The 18,984-nt window shown below is 42.2% G+C and overlaps 1 long non-coding RNA gene across 2 annotated transcripts in view; it reads left to right on the plus strand.

The window, feature by feature from the left end:
• LOC147363573 (uncharacterized) overlaps positions 1-17,203 on the plus strand; it is a 61,826-nt gene extending 44,623 nt beyond the window's left edge. Inside the window, exons 3-4 of one of the 2 annotated variants that reach the window (XR_015135966.1) lie at positions 13,958-14,009; positions 17,017-17,203. This is a non-coding gene — a long non-coding RNA (uncharacterized LOC147363573). Of the gene's footprint in view, positions 1-13,957; positions 14,010-14,644; positions 15,244-17,016 lie in introns of those variants that run through there. The other variant, XR_015135967.1, reaches the window with a different exon arrangement.
• Positions 17,204-18,984: the final 1,781 nt, after the last annotated feature.

Here is an 18,984-nt window from a genome sequence, read left to right on the forward strand (position 1 = left end):
TAAGAATAATAAACACGGGCTGATAAACATCAATAGGCCCCCTCGGTGCCAAAAGGGGAAGAGGGAAGACTATGCTTTGCTGGCTCGGCCTCCCTGGACCAAGGGAGCCACTGCCAGCTCCTTAATCATCTGGAGACAGCCGGCCGGCTCCCCTGGTCCCGCCCCGGGCCCAGGGCAAGTGGAGGCCAGGCCAGGCTCTGGGGAGTTGGCCGTTAGGTCTTCAGCCACAGGCGGGCCCCAGATGGCCCCCATCCCCTGTGCCAGGGCTTTCCTCTGGATGGGACTTATGTTCCTGCCCTACTTGAAACCTTTAGTGGCCCCCCACTGCCCACAAGACAGAGCTTGCTTGCCCTGGCCTGGCACGAACGGCCTCTCAGACGCTGGCCTCAACCTGCCTCTCCAGCCCCGTGGCTCACAGCTGTGGAGTGTCTTGCTATTTTCTGGAAATGCCAAGCTCTTATTCCTCTGGGATGGTTCATAGACTGATCCCTTCAGGAGAAGGCAGAATCTTACTTTGATGTCCAGTTAAGGCACCAGGGCCCTGCTGAATTAGCAACCTTGGCTCAGAGTGCTCCATGTTCTGATTACTTGGTTCCTTACCCTACTCTCCCCTAGATGGTGAGCTGTTGAAAGAGACCTGTTAGTGGAGGAACAGGGTCAGCTGCTACCTGGAGAATCCCAGGGACAGGGGAGCCTGGTGGGCTGCCGTCTATGGGGTCACACAGAGTCGGACATGACTGAAGTGACTTAGCAGCAGCAACAGCAGAGTCAGCTGCTACCCAGAGCTTGAGTCCTGGAATCAGGTGGTCTGGATTTGAAATCTGTTCTCTCACTTTGCAGTATGGCCTTGGGTAAATTACTTAATGTGTTTGTGCCTCAGTTTCCAGTAAAATAAAGTTGATACGAAAGGCTGTTGTCAGGCTTACTTGACCTGACACATGCAGAGTGCTTAAGACAGTACCTGGAACCCAGCAATGCTCGCAAAGTTGTAGACTGTATTATTAACCCATTCACACTATGCCCTACCGGTGCCCAGCACACAGATTTCAGCTGTATGTGTTGAATGACTACCTGACTGTTTGACTCAGAGGAAAGACCATAGGTATGGCTCCTGTGTTGTATCCTGGTCTGTTGCGGTTACATAAACGATGTGTGTTGAGTGCCTAGCTGCGGTGGCCACCGGCATGGCCAAGGACAGGGCCCTCCTAAGGGGAAGGGTTGCATTTTCTCCATCAGGGCAGGGGGATCATTTCATATGGAGCCCATAGATGCTAGTAAACTTGGGGACTTCTGGTTGCCTGGGCCTCTCCAACGGGGATGATGAACTCAGTGGCTGGTGGCTCTGGGTGCTGAGTCATGTAACACTTAGAGTCAGTGGTGACTGGGGATGGGAGTGTGGCCAAGACAGGAAGTGGGCTACTGTGGTCAGGGTGGGCTGCCCCTGTGACCTATAAGACCTCAGGGGCTCCTCCCAGAGCAGGTGACCTGGCTCATTTATTAAACCGCAAGTTCAAGGGCACCACCATTCCCAGGGAGGTTCAGTTTGCCGACTTCAGCCTTCCCGCCTCCCTGGGGAAGCTGTGTCTCCCTGCTTCGGTCCAATTTTCCATGTGGGATTTCCGGAGACACCAAATGGGTCATGTGATAGGAGACATGGTTTGGGAACTTCATACATTTCTAAAATTCCTAATCCTATTTTCAGATGACTGCTCCCCTGTGCATACCCCTCCCCAAACATACCCTTTTATTGTGAGCAATATCCTCCTCTCTGCTGGAGAATAAGCATCATTAAAAGATTCATGGATCAGAGTTCCAGTGGGTTGAAAATCGTCCCTTAGTTTGAGAAGGCCTCCCTGCTAGATTATGGCTCAGGCTTGACTGAGGGGTCCTGGTAGGAAATGTACATCAAATTTGGAATGCAAATACACTGAAGGGAACCCAAACAATTTGCTTTTGCTGGGGATCATCTACGTATGGTTATTCACAACAAGGAGCTGTCCTGCCCTGTCCTTCAGGGAACTTGGGTATGACCCCACTTAAGGCTGTCTCAGGGAAAGTTCTGTCTCAGCTCCTTGTATCTGTACTACAGCAGTGTGCGGGCACCTGTAGCTGTGGGCTTCCCATTCTGAGTAGCACAGAGCTGGGGAGTGCAGGGCAGATAGCAGGAAGAACTCAACACCTGGAAAGGGTGAGTCCTGAGGGAGTGGGGCCTCACCTAGGCAGGGGTTGGGAAGCAGCTGGGGAGACTGGGGTTCTAGGAAGAGGCAGGGCCAGTGTTGTGACCTAGGGAAAGTGGGATTAGAAAGGAAGTGGGAACCCAGGTGTATGCCCAGAGCTGCAGCAGAGACCATAACTTTGAGCAAATCAGAAAAAGATACCAGAGCACAGCCCTGAGCCAGCACACAGGGCTCAGTAGGCAAAGCTGGGCTGGATTTCAGCCTTGTGTGTGTGTGTCCCTCCTGCTGGGGCCTTTCTACAATGAATGCCTGGCATATACAACGTCGCACTGTGGCCCAGAGCTCTAGGGCAGAAGTGCTCTGTGTGTGCACATGCTGGAGCTTCCAGTGTCAAGGGCTGCATCTCTTCTCTCACCTATGTCCTTCTGTTGTCCCTTCTAGGGAAGTCGCTCCTCTATGGGCCACACTTTGGGAACTGTGAGGCTGGCAGGGAGGGTAGCCTGTTGGCTGCTGTAGCCTGGGGTCTTGTTAACCAGGCTACTGAATGCAGCTAGGGTGCCCTCTTTCCCTCTGCTGAGGTGCCCTGGGGACAGCTGATTAAGCAGGCTGGCACAGTGTCTGGGTGATTTACAGCTACCCAGAAGCTTCTGCCTGAAGAGCTGGGCTGCTGCATTATTCATGGCTGTGAGCTGTAAATCTGCTCCTGGCGCTGTCTCGGCTCTCCCCTGGAGGATGAAGATGAAGGGAAGGGTGGCGGGGGGAAGAGGGCTGAGGTTCTCAGAGCGCCAGGCCCTTCTGAAAAAGGACCTGACCTTCTCCGTCTTCCTTTGGTTACTCTGGCCCAGCCACCCTCCTCTCAGCTAGCCTGGATACCTTTTACTGTAGTTGAAGCCCAGTGCTCCTGCCTGAGGTGATTCTTAACAGGACTTTAAAGATTCAGGTCACCTTTCTTTAGACTAAACAGTCTGCCTAAAGTCCTGCCACTGGGCAGCAGGGGCCTCCATCACTCCAGAGGCTTCTGCTGGTCTTACTGCTGGCTGTGGTTACTGGCCTAGCATGCCAATACCTTTATGTGAGTAAAGGCAGGGCAAGATATAGCCTTCAGCAGGAGAGGAAATATTGGTGCAGCGCTCCTCAAACCTTAACTTGCATCAGCATTACCTGAAGGGGTTGTCAGAACACAGGCTGCCCTGTCTCCAGTGTTTCTAATTCAGGAGGTCCCAGGTGGGGTTTGAGGATTTTCATTTCTCACAGGTTCCCAGGTTATGTGATGTTGCTCTTCCAGGGATCACACATTGAGAACTACGGTCTCAGTGCAATTTAACCCAGCTTTCCTGTGCTAACATCACCTAAGGAAGGCAGGAACCAGAAGTAAAATATGCGATTATTAAATTCATTCATTCAATAAATATTTTTTGATACCTACTAAAAACAGACATGAAGAGTCAGACACTGGCCTCCATACCAGTTCATACAGGAAGAGAAGAAAATGTGAACAGGCTCTAGGCATTTGCTGAGAGTTGAATCAAGCAATTTAACAAATTCAGCCCCTGTAGGGGGCCTATAAGCGCTTTGCTCCTGGCTCTTGCTGCTGCTGCTGCCGCCGCTTAGTCGCTTCAGTCGTGTCTGACTCTGTGCGACCCCATAGACGGCAGCCCGCCAGGCTCCCCCGTCCCTGGGATTCTCCAGGCAAGAACACTGGAGTGGGTTGCCAGTTCCTTCTCCAATGCAAGAAAGTGAAAAGTGAAAGTGAAGTCGCTCAGTCGTGTCCGACTCTTAGTGACCCCATGGACTGCAACCTTCCAGGCTCCCCCATCCATGGAATTTTCCAGGCAAGAGTACTGGAGTGGGGTGCCATTGCCTTCTCCGCCTGGCTCTTGACTGTGATCTAAATACATGGAGAAGACCTATTTGTATGGTGCTTGCTTTCCTGTAGCTGACTCGAGAAATATTTCAAGATGTATGTGATGAGCTGGGAGTTGGTAAGTTTGAAGGTACCACTGTCCTAAAAAGGAGAGATCCTTGAAGATTGGGGAATTGGGAGGATTTCACGGAGGAGGTGAGACTTGAAGGATGGATTTGGGAAGGAGGCGGGCTGGTAAACATGGCTATCCAAGCTAGACCAACAATCTTCAAAAGTTAAAGACAACATGACTATCCACTTGCTTTCTGAGCTTTAGACTGAAAACTTTTTCCTCTGACCTTATTGATCCCAGATCCTTAGTTTTTATATAATTTCTCGTTTTTTAGTAAGTAAACTTGGGAAGTTTATTTGTTTTTTATTCCTTTATTTGTCTGTACCAGTTGTGGCATGTGGGATCTAGTTCTCCGACTAGGGACTGAACCCAGGCCCTCTGCTTCGGGAGCACAGAGTCTTAGCTACTGGACTACCAGAGAAGTCCCTCTCATCTGCGTTTTTTTCCCTCGGGACTTGCAGACGGCAAACATGCTGTCTCAAAGACTTGATTATGAGTATAAACAGAGAGTAAAGAGTAAAGGAGATTGTCTGGGGGGTGTTTGAGCCTGGCCAGGGGGTGAGGGGGAAGATAGTATTAATAAGGAAGGGGATTTATGACCGAGTAGAAGTGTGTTGCAAGGCAATGCCTGGCTGGGAAAGGGATGTTGCATGGGGTAAGGAGCGGATTATTTGGATGCTGTAGTAGGTAGTTTTACTGAGACCCCTCACAACTGTATTCATCACCCTCCTCCCATCCTACTCCCCAGAAGGAAGCATTTTAAGCTCTTACAGTGCTTCTTTTGGTATTTATATCCATGTTTCTAACTAAAATAACATATGGATTTTTCTTTATCCATTAACTTCAAACATTATTCACTTTCTATTATGACAGATACAAATATACACTCATTTATATACTCTCTTCTGTAGCCCATATTCTTTTACTATTATATCTTGATTCTTAATTAAAATCATTTTCAGAGTTTCATTATTATGACTATAAATTTTGCTTACTGTTGACACAAGTGGTATACTCTGGTTATATCTCCATTATTGTTCAACTTTTCGTTTTTCCTGGAGTTAATAATTGCCTCAGTTTTCCATCTGTTTTGTTTTCTTTGATCCTCTGCCTAAGGAATTTCACACCATTTCATAGCTCTGTAAAATACCTCTCAATACAATTTTCCAAGTAGTCAAACCTACCAGATAATTGACCACTTTCATTTCCTCCCCTTTAGAGTCTCGTCTGCTTGTGCTCCGAGATCTGCTCTCTGTCCTGACTCACATCTCTCCATGGTTGCTGCATAGCCTCAACCTGCCTCCTCCCTACCATTCTTGCATTCCTTTTATCCCCCATTTATGTTTAGTCTTTGTTGATTTGATCTCATGTCGTGTCTCCTCTCTCTTGATTTACTTCCTTGGTTTTAACTGGGTTTTAATCTGGAGGCCCTTGAGTTTCAATTCTGGAAAAATTTTGTGTGGCCCTCTTTTCCTTCCCCTTCCTTCCTGGCTTCCCTGATAGCTCAGTTAGTAAAGAATCCGCCTTCCTTCCCCTTTCTCTCTCCCTCTCTTTATCTCTCTTTCTTTCAACTTTCTTTCTGCAGTTACTTTGGTGCCATCTTCTTTTTTCACCTTGGGAACACCTAGAGGTTGGAAACTGGAACTCCTGTATTTATTCTATAATATATGAATATCCATTATATTGTCTACATCCTTGTTATTTTGTGTATTTATCTTTGTTAATGTTATCCTCTAATTCCTCTATTCATTTTTTTGGCTCATATGCTTAATTTTCAAGAGTTCTTTGCTATTGTCTGATTGTTCTTTTTTATATATTATCTTCTTATTTCTTGGATGAAATATTTAAAAATCTCCCTGAAAATATTAATTACCTATTTTGTTATCCCTTTCACTGCTTTTCTTTTCATCTCTGTTTCTTTTGAGTTTTCGCTTTGTCTATCATGTGTGCAGTTTACTTCGGATGTCTACCAATTCTTGATTATCCATTCACATGTAGAGGTGTGGACTGAAAAGCAGATCAAAAGCTGGGGAAGGAGGAGGGGCTTGTAGACAGGTAGCTCAGAGTCCTGTTGTGAACCTCCAGAAAATGTGTGTATCTTTTCTTTAAGGTGATTCAGTTTCTCCACTGGAAAAAGTCCTCCATGCCCCTCTCTCCATTCTCTATACAGTGTGAGTATAGCCTCAGTTGCATTATACAATGGCTGCTAGTGTTCTGGACCTAGGTGAGTATGGTGCACTAAAGAAGGTCATTGAGTTTTTTTTCCATTTTTCTCTCAGAAAGTGATATTTTTTCCCCTTAAATCTGAATTGGCTTTGTGACTACTTTAACCAGTAAAATATAGTGGAAATGATGCTGTGACAATTCTAAGGTTAGCCTTCAGAAGGCTTGGATGTGTCCACTTTTGTACTCTTAGGAGCCCTGAGATACCATGTAATAAGGCTAGCTATCTTGCTGGGGAGGCCGTGAAGAAAGGCCACATGGAGAGGACAAGCATAGAGAAGGCAGCCCTGAAACACGGGTAAAGAGAGGCCCCAACATCCCAGCAGCCCAGCTTATCCCAGCCTTCTAGCGTGAGCAACCAAGGCACCAGATAGGTGAGTTAGCCATTTTGGATGTTGCAGGCCAGATGAACCCTCAGATGACTATAACACCCAGTCAACTTCCTATGCTGTAGAAGAACTATCTAGCTGGATACAGTCAACCTCCAGAATTGTAAACAATAAAAGCTTGTATTGCTTACAGTTGTAAGCATTTGTAAGCTTGTTGTCTTAAGATAGTACATTTTGGGGTGGTTATTATGTGACAGTGGAGAACCAAAACAGTGGGGAAAGAGAGCTTGGGGCTACACTGCATGATTCAGTCTGCACATTTTCACTCAATGCCCCATATTAGCTGACTCCTTACTTCTACCATCTCTATGCTGCTGCTAAGTCGCTTCAGTCATGTCTGACTCTGTGTGACCCCATAGATGGCAGCCCACCAGGCTCCCCCGTCCCTGGGATTCTCCAGGCAAGAACACTGGAGTGGGTTGCCATTTCCTTCTCCAATGCATGAAAGTGAAAACTGAAAGTGAAGTCGCTCAGTCGTGTCCGACTCGTAGCGACCTCATGGACCGCAGCCTACCAGGCTCCTCTCCGTCCATGGGATTTTCCAGGCAAGAGTACTGGAGTGGGGTGCCATTGCCTTCTCTATACTTGGATTCAAAAGCATATATAATTTGGAGATTTAACTACTGATATGACCTTAACATTAAAATTGTAGCATTCAAGATCTCTGCTCATATGTTGGTCAGGCCTAAATTTGGCACTATGATGATCTCTAAATTTTTGAGGATCCAATATCCTGACTGCAGCTAGCAAAACTTTTTCATCAAATCCGCTTCTCTCTCTAATCTAGGGCATTTTCCTTAACAATCCTTTTCTTCATAGTCCACCTGCTTCCTTTGAGAAAATGGAATTAGAATTCCTTTTGCACAACATCTTCCTAGAATTACTCCCACTCACGACCTTCCTCCAGCAGGTGTGATATGGGCTTCTGTCAGATACTCTATCAGATATTCTAGACTGCTAAAGGTTTTAATGGAGGCAGGGTTTGCAGTCCCTGATGTGGCCTCTATGATTTCCTTTCTAAAAGTCTTACAAAAACTTAGAAAGAGATGAAAATATATAACATCACTGAAAACTGAAGCTGATAAACAACGTATTATCAGATTATGGAAGGAATGTTTTTTAAACATAATACTGATAAAGTTGTATTGAAACCCAGACAAGTGACATACTCTTGCTTCTCTTAAAATAAAGCAGGATACTTCTTTTTTCTTACTCTGGTTGCCCTAAAATATTCTGATGTGAGGTTAATAAAAACCTAGGAAGCTGCCCCACTACTCTGTGATGCCGCTTGTTCTGCCTTCCTACAAGCATTTCTACACTCGTTTGGAGACTAAAACCATGCAAACAACAGGGCAATATAGGGGAGCTCAGTGGAGGTGCTTTGCTTTCAAGGAGAACATACATGTAGGTGAAGACAGAGACTTAACACACCTGGTAACAAGACATGCTAGAAAGCATAGTTTCAAAGTTCCAGGAAGCTAGGTAGGAGGATGAGACTTCACCTTGCAACACAGCAACCACGTATTACAAGAAAGCCTGGGAAACAGACCCTGGGAGTTGGGCTGAGATCTCTTTAGTATACAGAGTCCTTGAAAGTCCTGTTGCTATTAAGCCAGAAAGGAGACCCAGCGAACTTCAAAGTAGGAGGACCAGGGGAGATCTACACAATCTGTTGGTTGTTAAAACAATTTATTTTAAAAAAACCAAAAATTTAATATATCTTTTATTTCCAGAAATGAATAAAAAAGGAAAGCAGTCAACTTGATCTATTTAAAAAAGATGAACTGCAGAACATTAGAAAGAAAAATTCATCTTGATGACTCATAAGTACATAGAGTAACTAAAATTCAATTTTAGGAAATTGTTTGGAAACTGCATTAAGTTGCAAAGAAATGTGGCTTCTCAGTTCAGTTCAGTTAATGTGGCTTCTACGAACAGCTAAAGACAATCATAAGAAGAGAGAAGATCAAGAGGAAATAAGATGAGATGAACAAATGACAAAGTAAGATGAAAAGAGAACCATGTAAGATGTAGGAGTGTGTCAAGTTACCTATTGCTCAATAAAATCACACCATTTTATTTGCTTACAATTCTGTCGGAAGAAATTAAGGCAGGGTCAGCTAGACAATTCTTCCCCACGTGATGTGGAGTCTGCTTCATGTGGTGATGGCATTCAGCTGGGAAGTAGGCCAAAGCTGGAATGTTCAAGGTGGCTTCATTTCATATCTGGCACTTGATGACTGGAGAACTGTGGGACCCTTTGCTCTCTCATGTGGCTTGAGTTTCATCATATGGCAGCTGGATTGTCAAACTGGAAAAGTGGAAGCTGTCAATCCTCTTATGAATGAAAACTGGAAGTCTTATAATAGCACTCCTGCTGCATTCTATTGGTTATGTCAAGTCACAAGACATCCCACCCCTTGATTCAGTTTCAGTTCAGTCGCTCAGTTGTGTCCGACTCTTTGTGACCCCATGAACAGCAGCACACCAGGCCTCCTTGTCCATCACCAACTCCTGGAGTTTACTCAAACCCATGTCCATTGCTTCGGTGATGCCATCCAACCACCTCATCCTCTGTCATCCCCTTCTCCTGCCTTCAATATTTCCCAACATCAGGGTCTTTTCAAATGAATCAGCTCTTTGCATCAGGTGGCCAAAATATTGGAGTTTCAGCTTCAACATCAGTCCTTCCAATGAACACCCAGGACTGATATCCTTTAGGATGGACTGGTTGGATCTCCTTGCAGTCCAAGGGACTCTCAAGAATCTTCTCCAACACCACCATTCAAAAGCATCAAATCTTCGGCGCTCAGCTTTCCTTATAGTCCAACTCTCACATCCATACAAGACCACTGGAAAAACCATAGCCTTGACTAGATGGGCCTTTGTTGACAAAGTAATGTCTCTGCTTTTAATATGCTGTCTAGGTTAGTGATAACTTTCCTTCCAAGGAGTAAGCTTTTTTTAATTTCATGGCTGCAATCACCATCTGCAGTGAATTTCGAGCCCCCAAAATAAAGTCAGCCACTGTTTCCCCATCTATTTCCCATGAAGTGATAGGACCAGATGCCATGATCTTTGTTTTCTGAATGTTGAGCTTTAAGCAAACTTTTTCACTCTCCACTTTCACTTTCATCAAGAGGCTTTTTAGTTCTTCTTCACTTTCTGCCATAAGGGTGGTGTCATCTGCATATTTGAGGTTATTGATATTTCTCCTTGCAATCTTGATTCCAGCTTTTGCTTCATACAGCCCAGCGTTTCTCATGATGTACTCTGCATATAAGTTTAGTAAGCAGGGTAACAATATACAGCCTTGATGTACTCCTTTTCCTATTTGGAACCAGTCTGTTGTTCCATGTCCAGTTCTAACTGTTGCTTCCTGACCTGCATACAAATTTCTCAAGAGGCAGGTCAGGTGGTCTGGTATTCCCATCTCTTTAAGAATTTTCCACAGTTTATTGTGATCCACATAGTCAAAGGCTTTGGCATAATCAATAAAGCAGAAACAGATGTTTTTCTGGAACTCTCTTGCTTTTTTGATAATCCAGTGGATGTTGGCAACTTGATCTCTGGTTCCTCTGCCTTTTCTGAAACCAGCTTGAACATCTGGAATTTCGTAGTTCACATATTGCTGAAGCCTGGCTTGGAGAATTTTGAGCATTACTTTACTAGCATGTGAGATGAGTGCAATTGTGTGGTAGTTTGAGCATTCTTTGGCATTGCCTTTCTTTGGGATTGGAATGAAAACTGACCTTTTCTAGTCCTGTGGCCACTGCTGAATTTTCCAAATTTGCTGGCATATTGAGTGCAGCACTTTCACAGCATCATCTTTCAGGATGTGAAATAGCTCAACTGGAGTTCCATCACCTCCACTAGCTTTGTTCTTAGTGATATTTCCTGAGACCCACTTGACTTCACATTCCAGGATGTCTGACTCTAGATGAATGATCACATCATCGTGATTATCTGGGTCATGAAGATCTTTTTTGTATAGTTTTTCTGTGTATTCTTGCCACCTCTTCTTAATATCATCTGCTGTTGTCTTCCAACAACACAAGAGAAGACTGTACATAAGGATATCATCAGATGGTCAACACTGAAATCAGATTGATTATATCCTTTGCAGCCAAATAGGGGGAAGCTCTATACAGTCAGCAAAAATAAGACTGGGACTGACTGTGGCTCAGATCATGAACTCTTTATTGCCAAATTCAGACTTAAATTGAAGAAAGTAGGGAAAACCACTAGACTGTTCAGGTATGACCTAAATCAAATCCCTTATGATTATACAGTGGAAGTGAGAAGTAGGTTTAACTGACTAGATCTGATAGATAGAGTGCCTGATGAACTATGGACGGAGGTTTGTGACATTGTACAGGAAAAAGGGATCAAGACCATCCCCAAGAAAAAGAAATGCAGAAAGCAAAATGGGTGTCTGAGGAGGCCTTACAAATAGCTGTGAAAAGAAGAGAAGTGAAAAACAAAGGAGAAAAGGAAAGATATAAGCATGTGAATGCAGAGTTCCAAAGACTAGCAAGGAGAGATAAAAAAAGCCTTCCTTAGCAATCAATGAAAGAAATGGAGGAAAACAATAGAATAGGAAAGACTAGAGATCTCTTCAAAAAAATTAGAGATACCAAGGGAAAATTTCACCCCTTGATGGAGGGGGATAATTGTGCAAACAGGTTCAGGAGGAATTGTTGACATCTATCTTTGCAGTCAACACTCCCATGAATTGCAAGTTCAAAGGAAGGATGAGAACAAAATTTAAATATACATATATGGTTTATATAAATATATTGTATAAATATAAATTTACATGCATATAAATTATATATATATATATATAAATTTAAATATTTATATAGAGAAGACTCTTGAGAGTCCCTTGGACTGAAAAGAGATCGAACCAGTCAATCCTAAAGAAAATCAGCCTTGAATATTCATTGGAAGGACTGATGCTGAAGCTGAAACCCCAATACTTTGGCCACCTGATGTGAAGAACTGACTCAATGGAAGAGACCCCGATGCTGGGAAAGATTGAAGGCGGAAGGAGAAGGGGACAACAGAGGATGAGATGGTTGGATGGCATCACTAACTCAACGGACATGAGTTTGAGCAAGCTCCGGGAGTTGGTGATGGACAGGGAAGCCTGGTGTGTTGCCATCCATGGGGTTGCAAACAGTCAGACACGACTGAGCGACTGAACTGAATTGATAAATAAATATATATCTATATATAAATATATATATTGCTTCTCTGGTGTCTCAGACATCTGGTAAAGAATCTGCCTGCAATGTGGGACACCCAGGTTCTATCCTTGGGTCGGGAAAATCCCCTGGGGAAGGGAATGGCTAACCACTTCTTGGAGAATTCCATGGGCAGAGGAGAGACTAGCAGGCTTACAGTCCATGGTATGGCAAAGAGTCAGACATAAGTGCATGACTAATACTTTTCACTTTCACACACACACACACACACATATATTTATACCCACACTAAGGCAGGTGAGGAGCAGCACTGACACAATGGAAAACTGTAATAGTGATGTGGAAAACAAACTTGAGTGTTTCTCCCCAAAATGTGAGTGGATACAGAGATGAAAATGATGAGCGAGAAGAGGGAGGACAGAGAAGCAAGGTCCTAGTGGAACTTCCTTTCTCTGCTTGTGAAATTTCTCATGTTAGATGTCTTTACTGTCTGACACATAGAATCAGAAGAGGCCAGAATCCCATTTTCTCAGGCTGCTCGCTAGGGTACCAGCATGTGACCTGTGCCAGCCAGTCAGGCTCAGGCAGATGGAACTTTGAAAAGGGGGCTTGTAGCACAATGATGAAAGGATTGAGGAGATGTCATTCTGAGGGTGGCAGTACTGGTCCAGGACAGTGGAAGCCACGGCACAAACTGCAGTGTCTGGGGTCCAGTGCTCAAGCGGTAATGCTGTGAGCAGCCCCCAGCGTTCAGTGGTGGCATCGCTGGAGTCCTCACTGGTTGATATTTTGGTTAGATTCTCAATATCTGTTTAATAAATTAATTCATGACTAAAGCAGCAAGAGTTAGTATGGGTGCTTGCAATTAAGATCTTAGACTTGCACAGGATAGGAGCAAAGAACAAGAGGTGTTGGGTGGGAGGTAAACCAGAATAGCTGGAGGAGGCAATGGTCAGTCAGAACAAAAAAAAGTTTTCTTTTGATTTCTTAGAAGCCAAAAGGGAAACCACGTATGTGTCCATAAGTGTTTTACTATATTTTAGGCATGATAGTAAAAAGAGATCTCATCTAGACATATCATGGAAGTAATTATATTTAATAAGAAAAAGATATTCGAGAATCAAAAACTTAAAAAAAACATTATCCACAAGTTAGGATGACTTCAGATTTCCCATCTGCAACATTGACTGCCAAAAGAAAGCATGGAAATGTTTCCATTTTTCAGTTTTGTGGGTAAGAGTGTATGATCCACATTCTTCCTTTAAAAAGAATTATTTGAAGATGTTTAGCCCAGAACAGAGTGAGTGATTCTCACACTTCATTCTTCTTTCTGAAGGTTGTTTTAGCTGTTCTAGGGCCTATGTCTTCCACACAAACTTTAGAATAAGCTTGTGTATGTCTACAAAAAATCTTGCTGGGATTTTGGTAGGAATTGCATTAAATCTAAAAATCAACTTGAATGGAGCTGACATCTTTATTGTGTTGAATCATTCAATTCATGAATACAGTATGTCTTTGAATTGATTTAGATTTTCCTTTTTCAAATTTCATTTTAATTTTTTAACACCAACAACATTTTGTATGCTGTACAACTGTTTAGCAAAGTTGTGATAGTCGCAGGTGAACAGTAAAGGGCTCAGCCATGCAGAAACATGTATCCACTCTCCCCCAAACTCCCCCCCATCCAGGCTGCCACATAATGTTGAGCAGAGTTCCATGTGCTATACAATACGTTTTGTTGGTTATCCGTTTTAAATACAGAAGTGTGCACATGACCTTTCAAAAGTCCTTAACTATCCCTCCCCATGCCCACCCCTGCCAGCAACCATGAGTTTGTTTTCTAAGTCTGTGAGTCTCTTTCTGCTTTGTAAGTTCACTTGTATAATTTCTTTTAGATCCCACATATAAGGGAAGTCATGTGACATTTCCCCTTCTCTGTCTGACTTACTTCTCTCAGTATGACACTCTCTATGTCCATCCAGGTTGCTGCAGATGGTCTTGGCTATTGGAAGCAGGGCTGCACTGAACTTTCAGGTATGTGTATCTTTTGTGGCCGTGTTTTTCTCGGATTCTTTACCACTGAGCCAGTGGGTAAGCCCCTGGTAAATGCATGCCTAAGCATTTAACTTTATTTGGAATCATTGTAAATGCTACTATGCTTTTAATTTCAGTTCCCATAGGTTCATTATTAGTACATAGATAAGCAATTGATTTTTTTGTGTGTGTTGAATTTGTATCCAACAAAAACAGAGAGAAAAACAGAGAGAAAGTAAGAATAGTAAGAAAAAATATATCTTACTCCTGGATATACGCCCAGGAATAAGACTGCAGAATCATATGGTAGCTCTATTTTTAGTTTTTTAAGGAACCTCCATACCGTTCTCCATAGTGGGTGTAACAATTTACATTCCCACCAACAGTGCAGGAGGGTTCCCTTCTCTGCACACCGTCTCCAGAATTTTTTCTTTGTGGATTTTTTGATGATAGCCACTCTGGTTGGTGTGAGGCTATTTTTTTTGATTTAGTTCATCAGCATTTTGTAATATTTAGCATATAGATCCTGTACATGTTTTGGTAAATGTATGCATCTGGGCTCAGTCACTCAGTCATGTCTGACTCTTTGCGACTCCTGTAGCCCACCAAACTCCTCTGTCCATGGGATTTTTCAGGCAAGAATAGAATGGGTTGCCATTTCCTACTCCAGAGGATCTTCCTGACCCAGGGTTTGAACCTGCGTCTCCTGTACCTCCTGAACTGACAGGTGGACTCTTTACCACTGTGCCACCCGGGAAGCCCTGGTAAATGTATGTGCTGTGCTGTGCTCAGTTGCTTCAGTCGTTTCTGACTCTTTGTGACCCTATGGACTGTAGTTGGCCAGGCTCCTCTGTCCATGGGGTTCTCCAGGCAAGAATACTGGAGTGGGTGCCAGGCCCTCCTCCAGGGGATCTTCCCACCCAGGGATCAAACCCGTATCTCCTGCACTGCAGGCGGATTCTTTACCACTGAGCCAGTGGGTAAGCCCCTGGTAAATGCATACCTAAGTATTTAACTTTATTTGGAATCATTGTAAATGCTACTATGCTTTTAATTTCAGTTTCCATAGGTTCATTATTAGTACATAGATAAGCAATCGATTTTTTGTGTGTTGAATTTGTATCCAGAAACATTACTTAACTCATATATTATCGGTTTTTTGGTAGATTCCATGTAATTTTCTATATGGACAATCATATCATCTTCGAATAAAGACAATTTTATTTCTAAACAACATGCCTTATATTCCTTTATTTTGCCTTATTGCAGAGGCCAGGACTTCTAGCACCACATTGAACAAAAGCAGTGAGTGCAGACATACTTGCCTTGTTTCTGATCCTAGGCAAAAAGCATTTAGTCTTTCACCATAAGCACATTAGCTGTAGTTTTTTTTTCTTTTTTTGTAAATGCTCTTTATCAATTTGAGATAATTCCCTTCTATTCCTAATTTACTGAGTTTTAATAATGAATGAGTGTTGGGCTTTGACAAATACTTTATCACAGACTTAAGTATAAAACAAACTATAAAACATTTAGAAAAAATAGAAGATCTTGGGATTTGGGTCTAGACGAAAGGTTCTTAAATTTGACGTGAAACCATTATCTATACCAGAAAGCCACAATATATTGGACTTCATCAAAATTAAAAGCTTTTTATCCATGGGAGCTATTTGAAGGGAATAAGAGGAGCCACAAAGAGGAAATATTTGCAAATCACATCTTTGACGATGACTAGCACCGAGAATCGGAGAAGGCAATGGCAACCCACTCCAGTACTCTTGTCTGGAAAATCCCATGGACGGAGAAGCCTGGTGGGCTGCAGTCCATGGGGTCGCGAAGAGTTGGACACGACTGAGCGACTTCACTTTCTCTTTTCACTTTCATGCTTTGGAGAAGGAAATGGCAACCCACTCCAGTGTTCTTGCCTGGAGAATCCCAGGGACGGGGGAGCCTGGTGGGCTGCCGTCCATGGGGTCGCACAGAGTCGGACACGACTGAAGTGACTTAGCAGCAGCAGCAGCAGCAGCACCGAGAATATATAAAAGTCACTCAAAACTCAATAGTAAAAAAAAAAAATCCAATTAGAAAAAGACACGTACAGATATTTTGTAATAAGCAGAACATACAGATAGCAAATAAGCTCATGAGAAGATGTTCAACATATATATTCATAATACCCCCAACTGGAAACAATTCAGAAATCTTCCAGAGAGTGAATGGTGACACCAGTTGTGGTGCACCCTGACTGTGGAATACACTCAGCAAAACAGAAACAAAAACAGCTATTGATGCACACAGCAACTTGGATGAATTGCCAGGGGATTATGGTGAAGCTGTTAAAGCCAATCTCAAAAGATCACATGCTGTATATAAGTTTATTTCAAGGAAGTATAGAGAACGGAGAACAAATGAGAAATGAGAAAAGTATAGGAATGGAGCACAAATGAGTGATTTTCAGGAGTCAGGGATGGGGTGTGAGGGTTGGTAAGGGGGCAGAGGCTATTGTGGCTATCGAAGAGCAATACAAGGGATCCTTGTGGTGGTGGAACTGTCCTGCGTCTTGACTGTGCTAGTGGTTACAAGAACATGATGAAATTCCTCAGAGTTAAAACACATACACATGCACACACACAAATACAAGCAGACCTGGGAAAATCTGAATAAGATGTAAATTGGATTAATATTAATATCCTGGCTGTGATTATACTTTTGCAAGCTATAACTTTATGGGAAGCTGGGTAAAGGATACATGAGGTCTCTTTGTGACTTATGACTGCATGTGAATCTATAATTATCTCAGAACAAATAGTGTAATGAAAAAATAAGACATTTTCCTTAAAGTCAGAATCAGCACAAATATGCTAACAATTACCATTATTAGTTGACATTGTTCTCAAAGTTTGGGCTAATGCAATTGTTTAAGAAACTGAAAGAAGAAACTAAGAAGTAGAAAATGAAATTATCTTAATTTCATATAATAATTTTTTTTCTTTCTTGAAAATCCTAGGGAAGCTATAGAAGAGAATTTATAGGGGAACCAGCTACAAGATGAATTCAGTTAACAAAATCAAGAGCTTTCTAATAAAATAGCAATAGCTAATTATGAAGGAAAAAAATTTCCCTGGCATGAACTCTTGAAAGCTGTGCAGAACCCATAGGAATGAAACTCTGAAACAGTACTGAAATTCACAAAAGAAGACTTGAATAAATGGAAGGACATGCTTCTTGTTGAGAAGATTCAATGTGTAAAAATGTTGTTTCACCACATATTAATTTATACCTTTAATAAAATTCTGATAAACATTCTCATAGTAGTTTTTCAGAACTTTAAGAGAACACAAAGTTCAGTTGGAAAAATGAATAGGCAAGAATGCTTCATTATTAAATAAAAACATTAGCATTCAGCTCAAAAAACTCAAAAAAGAACAAAACACACCAAAGGAAATAGGAGGGAAAAGTTATAAAGAAAAGATGAATTACAAAAAGAAAAATAGAATTGATAAATATATTCAATAACACTTTCTATGAAAAATGTAATACAATAAACAAGTTCTCCCTTATATTGTTCATCATAATAAATCATGGAAGAAATAAAGTGAAACAAAAAACCTGTAATTCTTTTCTTATGTTAGGAATAAGATAGGTATATATATTTCTTCCTATTAATTTGTTCAATTGAGCCCTCTTTCTGTACCAGGTTGTTTAAATTACTCTAAGCTTTGTAAGATATTTAATCAGTATAGTAGTTAAACTTTTAAGCCCTGAAGTAATGAGTTTTGGCTTCAAATAAAACTCCTGACATTTATGATAGTGCCTCTGTGTTACTGGCAAACTTTTTAAACATCTCGAAGTTGCAGGTAATTGTACTTTGAGTTTTGAGGAGGAGAAAATAGAATCCATAGTGCATGTGAAACACTTAATTCAGTACAATGTAAGCACTCAATAGATGTAAAGGTTTTAGTATGTGATACACACACACACACACACACACACACACACAGGCAATATCCCAAGATTTTCCTGACTTTTATTAAGCGTTCCACCTCAATTTTAGGATTGTATCGTTAAATTCTGAAAACAACACCATTGGGATTGATTTGAATTTATAGATTTATTTAAGGCAGTTGGACATTTTTACAACATGCGTCTTCTTACCCACGAACATGCCTCTATTTTCACCAAATTTCCTTTTTATATCATCACATAAAATATTCTACATTTCTTCAATATTTGTACATAACTAGCATCAATCCTCTAGGTTTGTTATAGTCTTTCATTGATATCGTTGTTGTTGTTCAGTCACTCAGTCATGTCTGACTCTTTGTACACCAGGCTTCCCTGTCCTTCTCTACCTCCTGGAGTTTGCTCAAACTCATGTCCATTGAATGGGTGATGCCATCCAACCATCTCATCCAATATTGAGCCCTTCTCCTACTACCTTCAATCTTTCCCAGCATCAGGGTCTTTTCAATTAGTTGGCTCTTCTTATCAGGTGGCCAAAGTATCGGAGCTTCAACTTCAGCATCAGTCCTTCCAATGAATATTCAGGGTTGCTTGCCTTTAGGATTATCTGGTTTGATGCTGTCTAAGGAACTCTCAAGAATCTTCTCCAGCACCACAGTTCAAAAGCATCAATTTTTGGCACTCATCTTTCTTTATGGTCCAACTCTCACATTGTATAAGACTAATGGAAAAACCATAGCTTTGACTATATGGACCTTTGTCAGCAAAATAATGTCTCTGCTTTTTAATATGCTGTCTAGGTTTGTCATAGCTCTTCTTCCAAGGAGCAAACTTCTTTTAATTTCATGGCTGCAGTCAACATCAGCAGTCACATTGGGGCCCAAGAAAATAAAGTCACTGTTTCTATTTTCCCCCCATCTATCTTCCATGAAGTGATGGGACCAGGTGCCATGATCTTAGTTTTTTGAATGTTGAGTTTTAAGCCAGCTTTTTCACTCTCCTCTTTCACCTT

Source organism: Bos grunniens, chromosome 11, assembly GCF_055505025.1.
Source record: "Bos grunniens cultivar Pamir isolate PY7600 chromosome 11, Bosgru_T2T1.0, whole genome shotgun sequence".
Lineage (NCBI taxonomy): Eukaryota > Metazoa > Chordata > Mammalia > Artiodactyla > Bovidae > Bos > Bos grunniens.